The sequence below is a fragment of the Mauremys mutica genome, chromosome 1 (assembly GCF_020497125.1).
Source record: "Mauremys mutica isolate MM-2020 ecotype Southern chromosome 1, ASM2049712v1, whole genome shotgun sequence".
NCBI classification, from domain to species: Eukaryota; Metazoa; Chordata; order Testudines; family Geoemydidae; genus Mauremys; species Mauremys mutica.
In genome coordinates, this window is record NC_059072.1 from 310,053,842 (window position 1) to 310,071,009 (window position 17,168).

At 45.0% G+C, this 17,168-nt stretch overlaps 1 protein-coding gene across 1 annotated transcript in view; it reads right to left on the bottom strand.

Moving 5' to 3' along the window:
• The window catches only part of COG6 (component of oligomeric golgi complex 6), an 89,662-nt gene that overhangs the window by 53,572 nt on the left and 18,922 nt on the right, over positions 1-17,168 (bottom strand). The gene's annotated exons all lie outside the window — the stretch shown is intronic.

The window sequence follows — 17,168 nt, forward strand, 5'->3', positions numbered from 1 at the left end:
GTAGGAACAAGTTACTAAAATATTCAGTTAGCTGCCTTCACTGCTTAACTAAGCTGCCTTCACTTAATGGCTGATCTGAGTTCCTCTAGCTCTGAAGAAATGTTTGGTTACTTTCTGGTTAAAAGTTGATAGCCACAAATAAGACAATTCAGCCTAAATCTATCTTTTACTAAGATTTTTAAGTTATTTTTATAAATGTTCTTAACTGTACCCTGTTTACTTATACTGGCTTACATTTTCATAAATGACCGATGATTCTGGAAACTCAATTTTGAGGTGCTCTCCTTATGTGGCCTGATTTACAGAAGTACTGAGGCCCACACTCTCAGAAAATAAAGTCCATTTAAAGTTGTCTCAGGCTGACCACTTAAAAACTGAAGCACTCAAAATCAAGTCACTTTTGAATTTTTAGGCCAGTATTATTATTACAATCTTAAAGGCTTGGACATTTGAAAGGAACAGTCATACTACAATATGGTAATGTAGTTGCTCTGGAGAGAATTACCTTTCAAAAGAAAATACAAAAATCACTGTGTGAAAGCAGCCACCATTAGTTACCAAAGAAATGGAAAAAAGCAACAGTCCTCTCCTCTCAGGGTTCACTAGCCACATTAATAATATTTTTATTCATATCCCCCAATCAATCTGCAACCATCCACCCACTGAAACTTCACTCCTTCCAAATGTCCTCATTTCGTATGATCATCTCTCCACCCTTTCCCATCTCTCCACGGTGGTCACCAGGATCAGGAGTGATGCTCCTCCCAAAACAGTGCTTTAAATCCACTCTAACCCCAATATGTCCTTGGTGACTGCCAGAACAACAAACTGACCCACTTTGAATTCTCACAATAATCAAATAATTTCAGTAAAACACAGCCTAATTCAGTAAAACCCTGAGGATTTGGGTTGAACTTGTCAGATATCAGTGTTATACCTTGCATGCAGGAAAATATGCAAGAGCCTCTAGGTGGCAGCAATGTTTTATCTATATCTTATACACTTTAATTTGATTATAAAGAGGAAAATGATTAAAACAAGAATCCTATCATTTTGTGTGTTAATTAAAACCCTGTTGCTTACTCATTGTTATGTTAACCAAATAGACATTCAACTGATAACGTGTTTTTAAAGTAGTTAAAAACCCCTCTTTCTACATTACACATCCTTTTCCCACCTCACAGTTAGACCAAAGGTCCATCTAGCTCAGTATCCTGTCTACCAACACTGGCCAATGCCAGGTGCCCCAGAGGGAGTGAACCTAACAGGTAATGATCAAGTGATCTCTCTCCTGCCATCCATCTCCACCCTCTGACAAACAGAGGCTAGGGACATCATTCCTTACCCCACCTTGGCTAATAGCCATTAATGGACTTAACCACCATGAATTTATCCAGTTCTCTTTTAAACGCTGCTATAGTCCTAGCCACATATCATACCTGTTTTTACTATTCGTTCTTTAGTCCATTTGTAACAAGCCTAATTCAAAAAGCCTAAATCACTGGATTTTGACTAATGAATTCTAAAGCATCATTTTTCTTGCTTTGTCTATTTGTAAAATGCAATTATAGATGGAAATATTTGTGTTGGGTTGTGGTGTACTGTGAAATTGGTGTTTACCGACATTTATCAATAAAAAATTAATCCCTCCAAACCTATTTATGTTGACCAGTACTTTATTATGAAAGTAGCCTCACTGATTTCAACATGAAAAAGGGTGACAGAATCTGACTCCTACGCAGCAGGAGACTGGAAAAATCAACCAACATCTTCCACATGGCAGTATACAGCATTAATATAAAGCCACTTACACTTGAAATTTTTTTAATGTAGTGTATTTTCTTGAACAGCATGCATGTGAACTTTGTAGTTAAAATAAATTGCGGAATTTAATATAATAGTTCCAAGAGCCATCAATTCAGCAGAAAGCAAGCACAATCGAAGATACTGCTAATGCATGTGTTAGTGCATTGCTAACACACACGAGGCGAAAGTGCTGTGCAATTTACAGAGTATGTACAACAAAAAAATTAAAGAGAGGAGCATCTCTTACATATACAACATAATAAAGAGATTTGTCTAGTACCTGGCAGAGTTTTTCAGGCCCTATTATTTTATCTGACATAGTGGAGATCATTTTAAAATTATGTGCTGAGCATGTACATTATAGCAGAAGGTGTGCTGATACTGTACTGCTATGCAAAATACAGTGGTTCCTTTCAAAAGTCAACTCTGCATAAAAGAACAAAACTAACATATCATGGGAACATACCACCAATGCAAAAGGGGGAAGTACCAAACACTGTTGCACTTTAAGCTCTCAGGGGGAAACTAGTGAAGAGCCATTTCCCAGTTAATAGTTACCATGGAAACAGAATACTTCTGTGAGAGCACTCAAACTGCTGGGAAAATTATGCACTTCATCCACTTTTCCCTTGAACCAAACACAAAAGTGCTCTGTTTGTTAGGATTATCACCTTGACTCCTCAATGAATGAGGTGGGGAGAGAGTGCCTTTTCTGAGGTTCAGTTTTATATTGCTACTGAACATTTCCTGGCAGTCTGTTAGTCTCCTTCATATGAAGAGTCACAGCACATTCTGACCCCTTGAGAAATTAATTTCAGTTTAGTAGTGCACTAAGGATTCATCATATTTTAAAGTTTTGAAATTTACAAGTTTCAAGATCAAAATATTTTAAACAAACAAAAGCATAAAAAAGAGACCATAGCCAGTGTGGAAGCAGGGAAAGAATTAATAAGGATTTGAAGGGGATTTTAATGCATGTCAGTCAGTTAGCAAGAGTCAGGCCATACTGTAACCCTAATGACGTGAGACTTGTAGAAGCAAGGATAGTGCGAGGCGAGAGGACAAGAACTGTGTACAAAGTTATTACGACCTTGCAACAGTCTAACCAAATATGCAGGCTTGCTTTTCTTAGGAGTGAGACAAATAAGATAGCAGAAAGGCTTATGTATAAACAAAATGTATTTGTTGCTTTTTACCGTCTGTATTATTGCTAGAAATTGTCTGTAACAAAGGTATAAAGCTTGCTGTAATTGTTTACCAGTTGAGAGACCTGTCCGGGACTGGGGTGACCCTGTGTCCTATGGCACTCTCTCCCTCCATTGTAATTACTGGAGAAATAATAAAGTATTTGATTTTGCTGCACCCAAACAAAAAGTGAGAACTGAGTTTTTCTCCGACAATTTGGGGGCTCGTCCGGGATGGCAACGCCCACGGACCCACAGACGGCTACTATGGATCATTCCCCTTCGAACCCCATGGCGCCACATGAGAGGTATGAGACCTTTTGAAATCTCTATTGGGGTATCGGAGGAGGACTGTCCGTGGGGACGTCTGTCTCTGTTGGGCTCACGCCATCTGAACTTATTGACTGTGCAGCAAGATCAGATGCAGAGTGGTATTGGGGAAAGGCCCCAACAAGGTTAGTTTATAGCAGTATTGGGAACTGCTGAGTTGGCCAACAAGGTAATGCATAGGTAAATGCATTAGAATGCACTGGTGCTGAGGGGTTTTTACCGCCTCAAGAGGGGTTGTCATACCGCCTCATGGTATTGGTCCGGACCAGGTAAAGATGCATCGAGGTTAAAAAAAAAAAAAAAATTTAAAAGAGATAAAAAGGTTAAAAAGGGTTAAAAAGGAAAAAAAGAGGCCTTGGTGTGTGTGTGTGTGTGTGTATACACCAGTGTGAGTGATCGTTATCGGAAGACGCCCAGAGTACCCTGTGAAGCGGAAGCTCATGATCAGGACTGCTCTAACGCAAGCCCGGTAACTAGTGGATCTTTAGGAGATCCGATCCACGGTGGGCTGACTCGGCCTGGCATAGTCCGGCAAGGAAACTGCTGGGTCTAGGCGTGTGTGAACCCATCTTCCCTCCCCTTTCCCTTCCGTGTGGTCTACTGACAGTCTGATCATCTCACTGGATGCAATTAGAGTAAGCGGCGCCGTCTCCCAGAGACTAGCCGACGCTCTTTGCTGAAGAGAGGTGTAGGAGAGTCGTAGTCTTCCTTGTGAGTCTCTCCTGTGTGAGTGCCCTGTAGGGAAAGATCCTTAGTTTCTGAGCCGCTAGCGCGGACAGGGCACCCTCTCTGTGTGTGTAAGTGGAAAATGGGTAAGGGACAGTCTAAACATTCCACCTTACCCCCTAAGGGTACCCCAGCATATTACATGTACATACATTATGGTCCTAAAACCTGCAGGTATTTAGAGAATTGGAATCTTCACACGCGTGAAAATCCATCTAAACAATGCCCATTAGAAGGTACCTTCAATCTAGATAAGATCATATATCTCAGAGGAGCCTTTAATCACCAAAGAAAAGCCTCTGACACAGTGTGAGCAATTTGTCTAGGAACGGGTTAATTTGAAATTCAGCTTAGCCCAGAGATAAAGGAGAAGTTGTTTTGTGTTCAAGGTCAAGAATCAGCACGGACTATGCTAAGTGCAAAGAAAAACTGCTTTCAGCCTCAGCTGATGTGGAAAAATAGAGACAGAGGCAAACCAAAGGCAGTACAAGTTACAGAATTGGAATTATATTTGCAAAGCTTAACTTTCCAGTGAGACATGTGTGAGTATTAAAGTGGCTTAAGGCTTGGAGCATTCATATTTTTCCTGAGTGAGGTGGGAGCATTCCCAACACTCTCAATTGTTGTTTTATTATTTTTAATGAAGTTTTAAAATTTGGTTATATGGTGTGTTTTCTTCCCTCAACCTCCTGCAGTGTCAGTCTGATCACCTGACATGAGGGATAAATTGGTAACAGGAATTTGTCACAGTTTGGTGAGCAACTAATAATGGGGGAGCCCTGCAGAATTTACACCATCTATCTGTTTTACCCTTGTTATTTTATGTTTGCTTTGTTTGGTATTGTTGGTGTTATATGATAAGGATTGTATGATTAAAGGTGAGCCCTAATAGAATAAGGAAACACTATTTGGTTTTGGTGCACTATCTAGTTTTGGTTCGGTTCTGTTTAACCGGTTACTGTTGTTTTTCTGCTCTGTTCATTTGGGCGTTGGGTGTGTGGGCGGAACTGAACTTCTCGTTCGTAATTCCTCAGAGTGGAAGCCATGTGTGCGATGAAGCTCTGAGGTTGTATTGAGATCTTTCTGTCCCGCCCCCTGTAACGGACAAATGTAATAGAAGTAGAAAAATCTGGCTTAGACTGTAATTTTCTCTGCTTTCTGTGTAATTTTCTTTCCTGTTTAACTGTCAGCAGACAAGTGGGTGGGTCTCTGGGTAGACCCCCTATAGTGGTTTGGATTATGTGTTAAGTAAATGGCCTTTACCCACTGGCCATGTATTTTTGCCCAGGTGGCAAGCCTTACAAGGGAGGACTCGGGTAGTCTTGTGAGTAGAAATGTTTTGGGGAAAAGACCAGAAGGGTGGGGCTAGTTGAGAAGCTCACCATCCTAGCTAAACTGGTAGTGGAGCAAATTGGTGCCAATGGAAGGGACGGCTCAGCGAGAAAAAAAAGGATCGGACCCAGGCGGGCAGGCAACAGACAAAGAGATTGGAAAACAGGTTGGAAACTTTTGAGGGTGTAGTGGAAGGAAGGAGTAAGTGAATATAAGCATGAGGATTTCAAATACTCAGGAGGATATTTGGAATGGTGATTTGAGTTGATAAAAGTGACTGTTGGGAGACAAGCAAGTGATTTTTAAGGAAAGTGAAACGTTGACTCTGTAGTTGCTGAAGGGAACAGCAGTTGAACTTTGTAAAAATGCTAAAGAAAAGTTTTTGGTGTCTTTGAAATGTTTGTAAATAAATTCAGGCAAAGAAATTATTAGATTGCAATCATTTGGCTATTTACAAAATTGTTCAATCAGTTGAAGAATGTATACAGTGCTATGTAATGAAAATTTTATTAGGCTCTAAAGGCACTATAAGTGGTGATGTTTTCTTTCAGTGTTTAAAAGCAGGAGTTAAAAGTAAAAAAAGCAAGCCAGAAAGCATCTGTGTTAATGCAAATTAACGAACTGATAAGGTAGAGGCCGCTGAAACCAGGGCTGTCTAAGAAACACATATGAGACATATGGGGTAATTCCTCTATTTTGCCTGAAATCAACAAGAGTATTTGTATATTTTAAGTAATGATTGACTGCCCAGAAGGGGTAGACCTGTTTTTGTCTTTCAGATAATCAAAGAAAACTAATGCCAGCTGCACAGCATTCAACGTACCATGATTTACTGGCACAGTCAAAATTATGTTGTGTGTTCTATGTTCTGTCTTGTGGTGTTTGTCTCGTGGCCAGAATTGTTGTGTTTAATATTTTCATGAGATGGTCTGATTTGAAATCAAGCGGAAGTGTTGGATTGAAATGCAGATACTTGTTTTGTTCAACTTAGAATACAAAAAGTGTTTGGTTACATCAGAAAAATGTGATATACTAAAGTCTAATACATTTTCTTAAGTAAGAGAAAGAAACTACATTGACCAAATCTTTTAATTGAGAATTGTTGTTAAAATTTGCATACTGACAGTCTTTGGAAGCAAGGACATGAAAAGTTAACCCACTCCCCATATTGTACAAGGGATCCTTCTGGCTACCTCAGACTTTTAGCCAGAGGGCTGGGGATGGTGGAAAGCTATTGGACTAGAGGTTATATTAAGTGAACTTCTCAAAGTGGGTGTGCTTGTCCTGGCTTGTTGTTCCAAAGTTCTGTAATAAGGTTATTTTAGTGAAAGGGTATATGTGGCATACATTGAATAATAAGACTAATGTACTGTATAACAGTAATGTTTATGTGTTCATGGTATAAAAGAAGGTGTATAAGTAAAGAGTAAAAGTTTCCTTTGTAGGTTACAAAAAAAAAAAAAAAGCCATGAAGGGAGAAAAAGAGAATAGCTAACATGCTCAGTCGCTGGCCCCAGTCAAGGACACCGCTCACAGCTAAGACTTGGCTGACTACCAAGGAAACGGGGGGATGGTTGCTGCAGTTAAACGAGATTGGTGTGCAGCGGGCAGCCCACCCTCCTCCTTGGGGACCTTTTGTAAATATTCAGATTGATTTTATTTCAATGTCTAAATGTGGTTATGGATATGTATTAGTTTTAGTTGATGTATTTACCAATTGGGTTGACGCTTTTCCCTGCAGGAAAGCAGATGTCAGGACTGTTGTGAAATTTTGCTTAAAGATTTTGTACCATGTTTTGGCATCCCTGTGAGTATCAACAGTGATCGTGGAACTCATTTTACTGGACAGATTGTAAAGGAGTTATGTGCAGCTCACTGCCCTCACCACCCACAGTCTGCTGGGACAGTGGACCGCCAGAACGAGATTTTAAAAAATAAACTGGCCAAGATTTGTGCTGAAACAAACTTAAGGTGGCCAGATGCCCTTCCTTTGGCACTGATGAGTATGAGAGCCATTCCCAATCAAAAGACTGGACTCAGCCCTCATGAAATTTTGACAGGACGCCCAGCTGCACCCCCACTAACCTGAGCTCAGATGGACATTCATTTGATGGATGACATAATGCTTAAGTATTGTCAGGCACTAATGAAATGTGTTAAGTCTTTTTATACACAGGTGATGGAAGCACTACCGAAGGATCCTGTGCAACCTTGCCACTCGTTGGAACCAGGAGACTGGGTCTACATAAAGGTCCATCAACGAAAGACTGCCTTGGCTCCACGCTGGAAAGGCCCTTTCCAAGTCCTGTTAACCACCAACACTGCTGTGAAGTGTCAAGGACTACCTGCCTGGACCCATGCATCGCACTGCAAAAAGACCCCTCCACCTCGGGAGGACACTCCTACTGATGATCAGCGTACTCCTTCTTCTAGCCCTGCTGTACCTGCTGGACAGCGGAAGAAGAGGACAAGGTGACGTACTAGCAACCTCTCCCTTGTCCACTGACAGACCTACTGTGCCTTTAAACTTTTCTAGAAGAAGCAAAATCATTACAGGATGATGTCCTGGTAATCTCCCCAGTAGGATGCTGAACCACGACTGCTTCGGGAAAGAAGAAGAAACACTCACTCCACTGAAATTGCCAAAGTCCAGGAATTCCTGACTGAAAAGAACATTAAGACCTGACCCTGGTGAAGAAACAAAGAATTACACACTGGCAGGAAGGAATTTGTGGGACCCATGCTTGGGAATGTGGTATTAATTGGATTTTGGGGTTTATTCTACAGGCTGCGCCCTGTGTTCTGGATAAGTCCTTCAGTATGTATTGCCCTCCCTAATTGGATTTTAAATGACATTGCCCTTATCCAGTTTTCAAATCACTTCTACATACCCAGATTGCTCACAAGGGGCTGCCATTAGATTAGCACAACAAAAAGGCCTGGGTTATTTCCTCTGGACAAAAAGGGAATTGACCAGATCCCTGTGGGCTGGGGCCAATAGTGTAGTAGCCATTTGGACTATTCTTAAAGGCCAAGAACATGATAAGAAATTGGGCCAACTAGAAAAGGCCACTAGCCTTATTTTTGAAGCTCAGCTATCTTAAGTACAGGCTGGAGTTGGTGAGTTACATGTCATTTCCACCCTTAGTTCTATGACCCAGACTGACAGAGATGGTATTGAATATCACTGAGGCTGGGAAGGCATTGCAGTGGGATCTAGACCAGACTTGGCCCACTGCCCTTACAGACGCATCAGGAGTACAATCTGATCTATGGTCATGGAAACATACTTGGACACTTTCTGGATGGCAGTGTGAACATTTACAGTGCTCCTTCCAAGCATTTGGACCGGTTAGGGGGGTGTGGGCTCCCACATACCGAATCCTGCTGGGTCCATGGGGAGGATGCATGTAGGACTGTAATTATTTACCGAGACATCTGGGAAATTAGACCACCTGGTATACCTAACTGATTTATAGACAGTACCCTTAGAATAACACCTGACATTTTGGATAAGAATAGAGAGTCAATGGACATTTTGGCCGTTAGAACCACCACAGCTCAGTGTATCTATAAACTGAAGCCAGGGGAAGTTGTCACTGTTTATGACAATATTTGCTGAGAGGGTGGAGGTCAAGGAACTACCCTGACGGGACACCCACTTTTTCAAGCTAATGCTAGCTGTGTGTACGTTAAAGCCACCACATTGCAAGATATACATATTAATCTTACCACTGCTGCAGGCAATCATATCATTTCCTGGCCTGCAGATAGAATGTTGCAAGTAGCTCTTAGATTTCAGGTATATTTTAATTGGACTGGAGTAGTGCCTGATCGGTTTCAAAATTTGCTTTCATTGTTACCAAAGGTTCAAAGAATCTCTGAATTGCAAGGGCAAATTCACATGCTTCAGAATATATATCAAGCTGAAAAGAATGCCTTTCATACAGCTTATAGAGTGTCTACTTTATGTACTAAGTATGATGTCTTGTGCTTTGTAACCAAAATTGTACAACAGCCCCATTATATTATTCCTATGGGAATGTTATTGTCTGTAGTGTTGTTAGTTAGCTTAGGATTATGTTATTGTTGTTGTTGGAAAAAACGTAATAGCAGCAATACCTTTCATGTTCATGCTAATCATGCATTGTCATTACATCCCATGAAAACCCCTAAGGTTGACATATCTGCTGTAGAATCTGAAATCCATGGTTTAATGCAAATAGAGATTTGAAATTATTTGTTGTACTAGAAGTACAAAAGGGGGGAGTGTGGAAGCAGGGAAAGAATTAATAAGGATTTGAAGGGGATTTTAATGCATGTCAGTCAGTTAGCAAGAGTCAGGCCATACTGTAACCCTAATGACGTGAGACTTGTAGAAGCAAGGATAGTGCGAGGCGAGAGGACAAGAACTGTGTACAAAGTTATTACGACCTTGCAACAGTCTAACCAAATATGCAGGCTTGCTTTTCTTAGGAGTGAGACAAATAAGATAGCAGAAAGGCTTATGTATAAACAAAATGTATTTGTTGCTTTTTACCGTCTGTATTATTGCTAGAAATTGTCTGTAACAAAGGTATAAAGCTTGCTGTAATTGTTTACCAGTTGAGAGACCTGTCCGGGACTGGGGTGACCCTGTGTCCTATGGCACTCTCTCCCTCCATTGTAATTACTGGAGAAATAATAAAGTATTTGATTTTGCTGCACCCAAACAAAAAGCGAGAACTGAGTTTTTCTCCGACACCATCATTTTTAACCCTCCCTCCCTACTTCCCCTCCCCACACCCAGCTGTTAGAAAAATATTTTTCTATTCTGCTTTTTCAGCGAACGTATACTAGGAAGGAATATATACAAAATAAAACATAGGATGACTTCTTCTGAAGACACTGGTAAGTGCAAGGAAACCATCCGCAAACATGCACTTCAGCAGCAAATAGGAAAACAAATGTAAATGCAGAGTGGTAATGTACCATTAATGTTTGTGTTTTATATATTTTACCTAATTAAGCACACATTTTAATACAAGAGGTTAGAACCACTAGTTGCTGAATGTCTTCACGTAGTAAGTCATAGGATATAGTATAGTTTTTCTTTATAACAGTAAAAATTTTAAAATCATACTAAATATCCTCAATGCAAGCTAGGGTTACCAACTTTCTAATTTGCACAAAACCGAACATCTTTGCCCCAGGGTCCCTTTTCCACCAGGCGTTCAGGTCGAAAACTGGACATCTGGCAACCCTAATGCAAGATGACAGACAAGGTGGTTGAAGTAATATCTTTTATTGGGCCAACTTCTGTTGGTGAGCCACACGCTTTTGAATTTACACAGAGCTCTGTGTAAACTCAAAAGCTTGTCTCTATCACTGAAAGAAGTTGATCCAATAAAATGTTACCTCACCCACCTAGTGTGTCTAATATCTGGGACCATCACGACTACAACTTTTAGATAATGTTTTCACCTCTTAGCTCTGAGAGCCGAGAAGCGATTACTACATACCTTAATACAAAATGGTCAGGCCTACCTTACAATATTAAAGAGCTATACAAGCACTGGCATAAAGAGACTAACTTTCCACCATAAAATCTTTTAGGGGAAATGAAGCAAGCTAAAATCACAAGCAATACTTTAGGTGCCAGATGATATTAACAGCCCTGAAATGGTACAAAAAACTTTTTCCTTTATGTACTATGGTTCACAAATTCTAGGATTACTAAATATTACAACTAAGCAAGTTATTCATTGCGAAGAAATTCACTAAATTTAATCTATTTTTCTGTTCATGAGCCAATCTTGATTTCAGTGAATAAGTTCTCTTTTGCAAGCATTCACGTAACTCAACCAAACACCAGGTTTACTCTAAAGCTAATTTGCATGAAACAATTTCATTGGTTGAATGAGGGAAATGGCACAGATGGTGCATTACCTGGCCCAAATGATACACCCAGTAACACACAACACAAGCATACATATTAAACCCAAATACACACAGCCTCTCAACACAGCACACGTTCCTCATTCGCCACCTGCAGAAGTCCACAGAATTCTCCCAGCACAACATAACCCACCAACAACTCAACACAACCCACATCATCACTCTAAAGCAGGGGAGGGCAAACTTTTTGGCCCAAGGGCCACATCTGGATGGGGAAATTGTATGCAGGGCCATGAATGTAGGGCTGGGGCAGGGGGTTGGAGTGTGGGAGGGAGTGTGGGAGGGACTCAGGAGGGGGTGAAGAGCAGGCAGTGGGGTGCAGGAGGGGGTGCAGAGCAGGCAGTTGGGGTGCAGGAGGCATGCGGCAGGGGGCTCAAGGCAAGTGGTTAGGGGGCCCAGGGCAGAGAGCTGGGGTGCGGAAGAGTTCAGGGAGTGGGCTCTGGCCCTGCTTACCTCGAGCAGCTCTGGGATGGCAGCGGCATGCAGCGGGGCTAAGGCAGGCTCTCTGCCTGCTCTGGCCTCGCACCACTCCTGGAAGTGGCCAGCATGTCCAGCAATGGCTCCTGGGGGTGGGGTGGGGGCAGGCCGCTCCGCCACATGCTGCCCTGGCCTGCAGGTACCACCCCCGAAGCTCCCATTGGCCACGGTTCCCCATTCCTGGCCAATGGGAGCTGCGGGGAGTGGTGCCTGCAGGCAAGAGCAGCGCATGAAGCCCTCTGTCTCCTCCTCCCCCACGGACATGGTGCCGGCCGCTTCCAGGAGCAGCGCGGGGCTAGGGCAGGCAGGGAGCCTGCCTTAGCCCCGCTGCGCCAGAGCTGGCAACCCTGCAGGCCAGATTGAAAGCCCTGACAGGCTTTCCAGCCCATGGGCCGTAGTTTGCCCTCCCCTGCTCTAAAGCCTAGAATCTCTGTTGAGTCAATGTGAAGAAATGAAAATAACTACAAGCACGGTTGAGAGCTCTGTTTGTTTAGAATACTACCAGGTTCAATCATCAGTGGAATCTGTGGTCTGCTACAATTCAATTTTAAGTTCTAAGCCATCTGCTACTTTCTTACACATGGAAATTTATGAATTACACCCATGCAACATGGGATTTCAACTACTACCCGTATTGTTCCGAGTATAGGCCGCTCCTGATTATAAGCCGCACCCTTAAAGTTTGGTGCTATTTTAAAAAAATTAAATTTTTAACTTTTTTTAACTTAAAGAAAATATACACATTAGTAGAACAGTAAAACAGTATTTTATTTAATGAATAGGAAGACATGTACCAGTATTTTTAACACTTTTAACACTTTTGGTAGTCCTGCTTTTGACGGCATATGTTATATACTCAGAAATATTGAAAACTATTTTGTAGTTATACTGTAAATAAAGAAGGGAAAAGGAATGGACAACAAGGAGACTGATGGGAACAGTTCTCACCCTCTCCCCTGCACAACAATCAACAACATTAGCAAATGTTCTTAGGGTTAGGAATCATGGCCCCCCCCCCGAACTCCTGCCCCATCCAACCCCCCGCGTTCCTTGACACCTCCCCCCACCCCAGGGACCCCTGCCCCATCCAACCACCCCTTCTCTCTGTCCCCTGACAGCCCCTGGAACCCTTGCCCCTGACTGCCTCCCACCGCCCCATCCATCCCCTGATCCTTTCTAACTGCCCCACCAGGACCTTTGCCCCTATTCAATCCCCCTGTTCCCTGCCCTCTGACCCCCCCAACCCCTATCCACCCCCCACCCCGAACTCCCCTGCCCTCTCTCCAACACCCCCTCCCTGCCCCCTTACTGCGCTGCCTGGATGTGGCTGGCGGCACTACAGTCCGGCCACGGCTGGAGCCAGGAGCCCCGGGATGCTGGGCCGGGGCAGGAGTCACGCGGCCGGAGCCCGGAGCTGGAGGATGTGGCGGGAGCCGGATGGCCAGAGCCAGGTAGCTGGCCAGCCAGAGTAGGGCGGCCGGGAAGGGATGCGGGGCCAGGGCCGGGCGGCGGGGGACGCGCGGCCGGGGCCGGCGGCAGGGGACGCGTGGCTGGGGCCAGCGCCGGGCGACGCGAGGCCAGGCAGGGCCGGCCAGAGAATTCCAGGGGCCCGGGGTCTTCGGCGGGGGGCGGGTCCCCTTCCATTCTGGGACCTGCCGCCGAAGTGTCCCGAAGACCCGCCGCGGGGCGCCCCTGCCGCTGAATTACCGCCGAAGCGGGACCCGCCGCTGAAGTGCAGCCCGGTCTTCGGCGGCGAGAAGCCCCGCCGCGGGTCTTCGGGGCACTTCGGCGGCAGGTCCTGGAACGGAAGGGCCCCCCGCCGCCGAATTACCGCCGAAGACCGGGCTGTACTTCGGCAGCGGGTCCCGCTTCGGCAGTAACTCGTCAGTGGGGGGTCCTTCCGCCCCGGAGCGGAAGGACCCCCCCCCCCGCAGGCGAAGACCAGGAGCAGAAGAAGCTCCTGCGCCCGGCCCCGCAAGAGTTTTCCGGGCCCCCCGGAGCGAGTGAAGGAGACCGTTCCGGGGGCACCGAAAAACTCTCGTGGGGGCCCCTGCTGGGCCTGGGGGCAAATTGCCCCCTTTGCCCCCCCCTCTGGGCGACCCTGAGGCTGGGGCCGGCGGAGGCGGGTACACGGGGCTGGAGCCAGGCGGCGGGGGAGGCGGGGACGCGGCCGGGGTGGAGCCGGGTGGCAGAGGCGGGGACGTGGCCGGCGGAGGCAGGTAGGCAGGCCTGGGGCCGGAGCCGGGCGGCGGGGACGTGGCCGGGGCTGGAGCCGGGCGGCGTGAGGCCAGGGCCGGCGGAGGCGGGTACGCGGGGCCGGGGCCGGGCGAGGCGGGGACACAGCTGGGGCAGCCCAGAGCCCTCTGATTCCCCGCCGCGGCGGGCAGCCCAGAGCCCTCTGATTCCCCGCCGCAGCTGGGATTTGAAGGGTTCTGGGCTCTCCGCCGCGGCGGGCAGCCCAGAGCGCTCTGATTCCCGGCCGCGGCTGGGATTGAAAGCGCTCTGATTCCCGGCCGCGGCTGGGATTGAAAGCGCTCTGATTCCCGGCCGCGGCTGGGATTGAAAGCGCTCTGGGCTCCCCGCCGCGGCTGGGATTGAAAGCGCTCTGGGCTCCCCGCCGCGGCTGGGATTGAAAGCGCTCTGGGCTCCCCGCCGCGGCTGGGATTGAAAGCGCTCTGGGCTCCCCGCCGCGGCTGGGATTGAAAGCGCTCTGGGCTCCCCGCCGCGGCTGGGATTGAAAGCGCTCTGGGCTCCCCGCCGCGGCTGGGATTGAAAGCGCTCTGGGCTCCCCGCCGCGGCTGGGATTGAAAGCGCTCTGGGCTCCCCGCCGCGGCTGGGATTGAAAGCGCTCTGGGCTCCCCGCCGCGGCGGGCAGCCCAGAGCGCTCTGGCTCCCCGCCGCGGCGGGCAGCCCAGAGCGCCCTGGCTCCCCGCCGCGGCTGGCAGCCCAGAGCGCTCTGATTCCCCGCCGCGGCGGGCAGCCCAGAGCGCTCTGATTCCCCGCCGCGGCGGGCAGCCCAGAGCGCTCTGATTCCCCGCCGCGGCTGGGATTGAAAGCGCTCTGGGCTCCCCGCCGCGGCTGGGATTGAAAGCGCTCTGGTCTCCCCGCCGCGGCGGGCAGCCCAGAGCGGTCTGATTCCCGGCCGCGGCTGGGATTTGAAGTATTTTTATTGTTTTTTTTTTCAAGTTCCTGATTATAGGCCGCACCCCTAATTTAAAGACTTAAATTAGGGGAAAAAAGTGCGGCCTATACTCAGGACAATACGGTATTATTGAATTAAATGGCCATGAACCAACCAAACAGCCATCCAGAATTCAAAAGAAAGTTCACAAAAATCAGTTTTTCAGTATTTCACAATGTGGTCTCCAAAAGAAGGTTGATACAGACAACTGAGAAAGTTGTTTTACATCAAATAACTTTCATTCCTTGTCAGGATGAACCTCTTTTTGTAGGCCACATTATTAAATACAACTCTGAGCCTGATTCTTGTTTATAGTAAGGCAATGTTTGGGTAGTGTCAAGGAACTTAAAATGGGCATATATGTTCGCTGTAATGCCCTTTTATACTCTTACGGTGATGTAAAATAAGGATCATGACCATAGTTTTTAATGCATTCATGATTTCTCTTATGAGGAAAGGTTAATGTTCCAACCAGCATTAACCTGCACTAATTCTCTTAAGAACTCACCTGTTCATCTTCAAGAATCATAGAAATGTGGGGCTGGAAGGGACCTTGAGAGGTCCCTGAATGGTGGGGCAGGACCAAGTATACCTAGACCTTCCTTCACAGGTGTTTGTATGTATAACCTATTCTTAGAGAATGATTCTTACAGACTGATTCAGACTCAGCTCAGTTCTAATACAGTATTATACTTTACACACACAAAAATTCCCGATAGACGGATAATGTTCAATTGCAGTGCAGGTGGCCCATAGCTAGCATTGTCTGGAATAGATGAATTTCCTAATGTAGATCGATGGCTCAAATTGCATCTGTTATACCATTTTTTATAATGGCAAAACTCCACTGACCTCAGTGGAATTATTCCTGCTTAATGCCTCATTACTTATACTTTATATATTGGTATAAGTGAGAGGAGAATCAGGCTCCAGGTCTTAACTTTTCCCTCCCAAAATTAATTTATATTGAAGTTTAGGCAATCAGTCGATCTTCCACATGAAATGTTCTTCACGGAAACCAAGTGTAATTCCAGCAAGACTGAAAAGGTCAGGACACAAAGTACATCTCATTAGTACAAATCATCACTTTCTTTTCTCCGTGGATACTGATGAAAGCATATTTCTCAAACCTGCCACAAACATTGCTGAACTTCCTGAAGTCCTTCTAAATCAATTACTAATGGGAAAGTAATCTATACAAAAAATTTCTAACACATCAATAAGATTCTCAGCTAAGGGAGTACTACAGAATGTGCAAGATTACTGTAGCAGAATGAAGGTTTATTGAAAACGTTGTTCCCAGTGAAAGGCTTTCAAGCCTGTTTTTCTGAGAACTGTGGGTGCTCTCTCCATGCTCACTTTTTTCCTTTATAAATAGTGTAAACACTAGTAATGCATTTAAGACAACCATAAAAATAATTTATAAAATATAGTTAAAGGTTATATATTTAATGCTTATTAATGTTTCATCTTGTTTAATTTATTTATCGGTACAGGAAAAAAATGCAAATGAAAGCTTGCTACAAAGAGATAAATTTATTGTTCTCAATTTATCTAGTTTTACTGGCATGCTCATACAAACACTTTCAGTTTTAAAATAACAAAATGCATTTTAAAAATAATGACCCACAGCAGACAATACACCTCTTATAACAGCATGAAAACCGAGAGGGAGATTTTTAAAAAAGTCTAAGGTATTTAGGAGCACAGGTCTCATTGAAAGTTCCTAAATCCCTTAACGAGACAAGAAGGATGAGGTAATATCTTTTATTGGACCAGCTCCTGGAAGAGACAAGCTTTTGAGCTACACAGCGCTCTTCTTCAGGTCTGGGAAAAGTACTAAGGGCACGTCTACACTTAAAATGCTACAGCAGAGCAGCTGCGCCACTGCAGCGCTTCAGTGAAAATTCTACTATGCTGATGGGAGAGCTTATCCTGTTAGCATAGTTAATCCACCTCCATGAGAGGCGAGAAGTCCTCCTGTCAACATAGCGCTGTCTACACTGTTGGATAGGTCGGTATAACTGCATCACACAGGGGTGTGGATTTTTTACATCCTTCAGTGATGTAGTTACAGTCTGTAAGTTTATAGTGTAGCAGAAGGTAGTGCTCATACATACTATATGAGACCATTCACGGTGAAGTGCCTAGTTAATACCTCTGGAGTCATCACAGTACAAAAAGGGAGATATGAC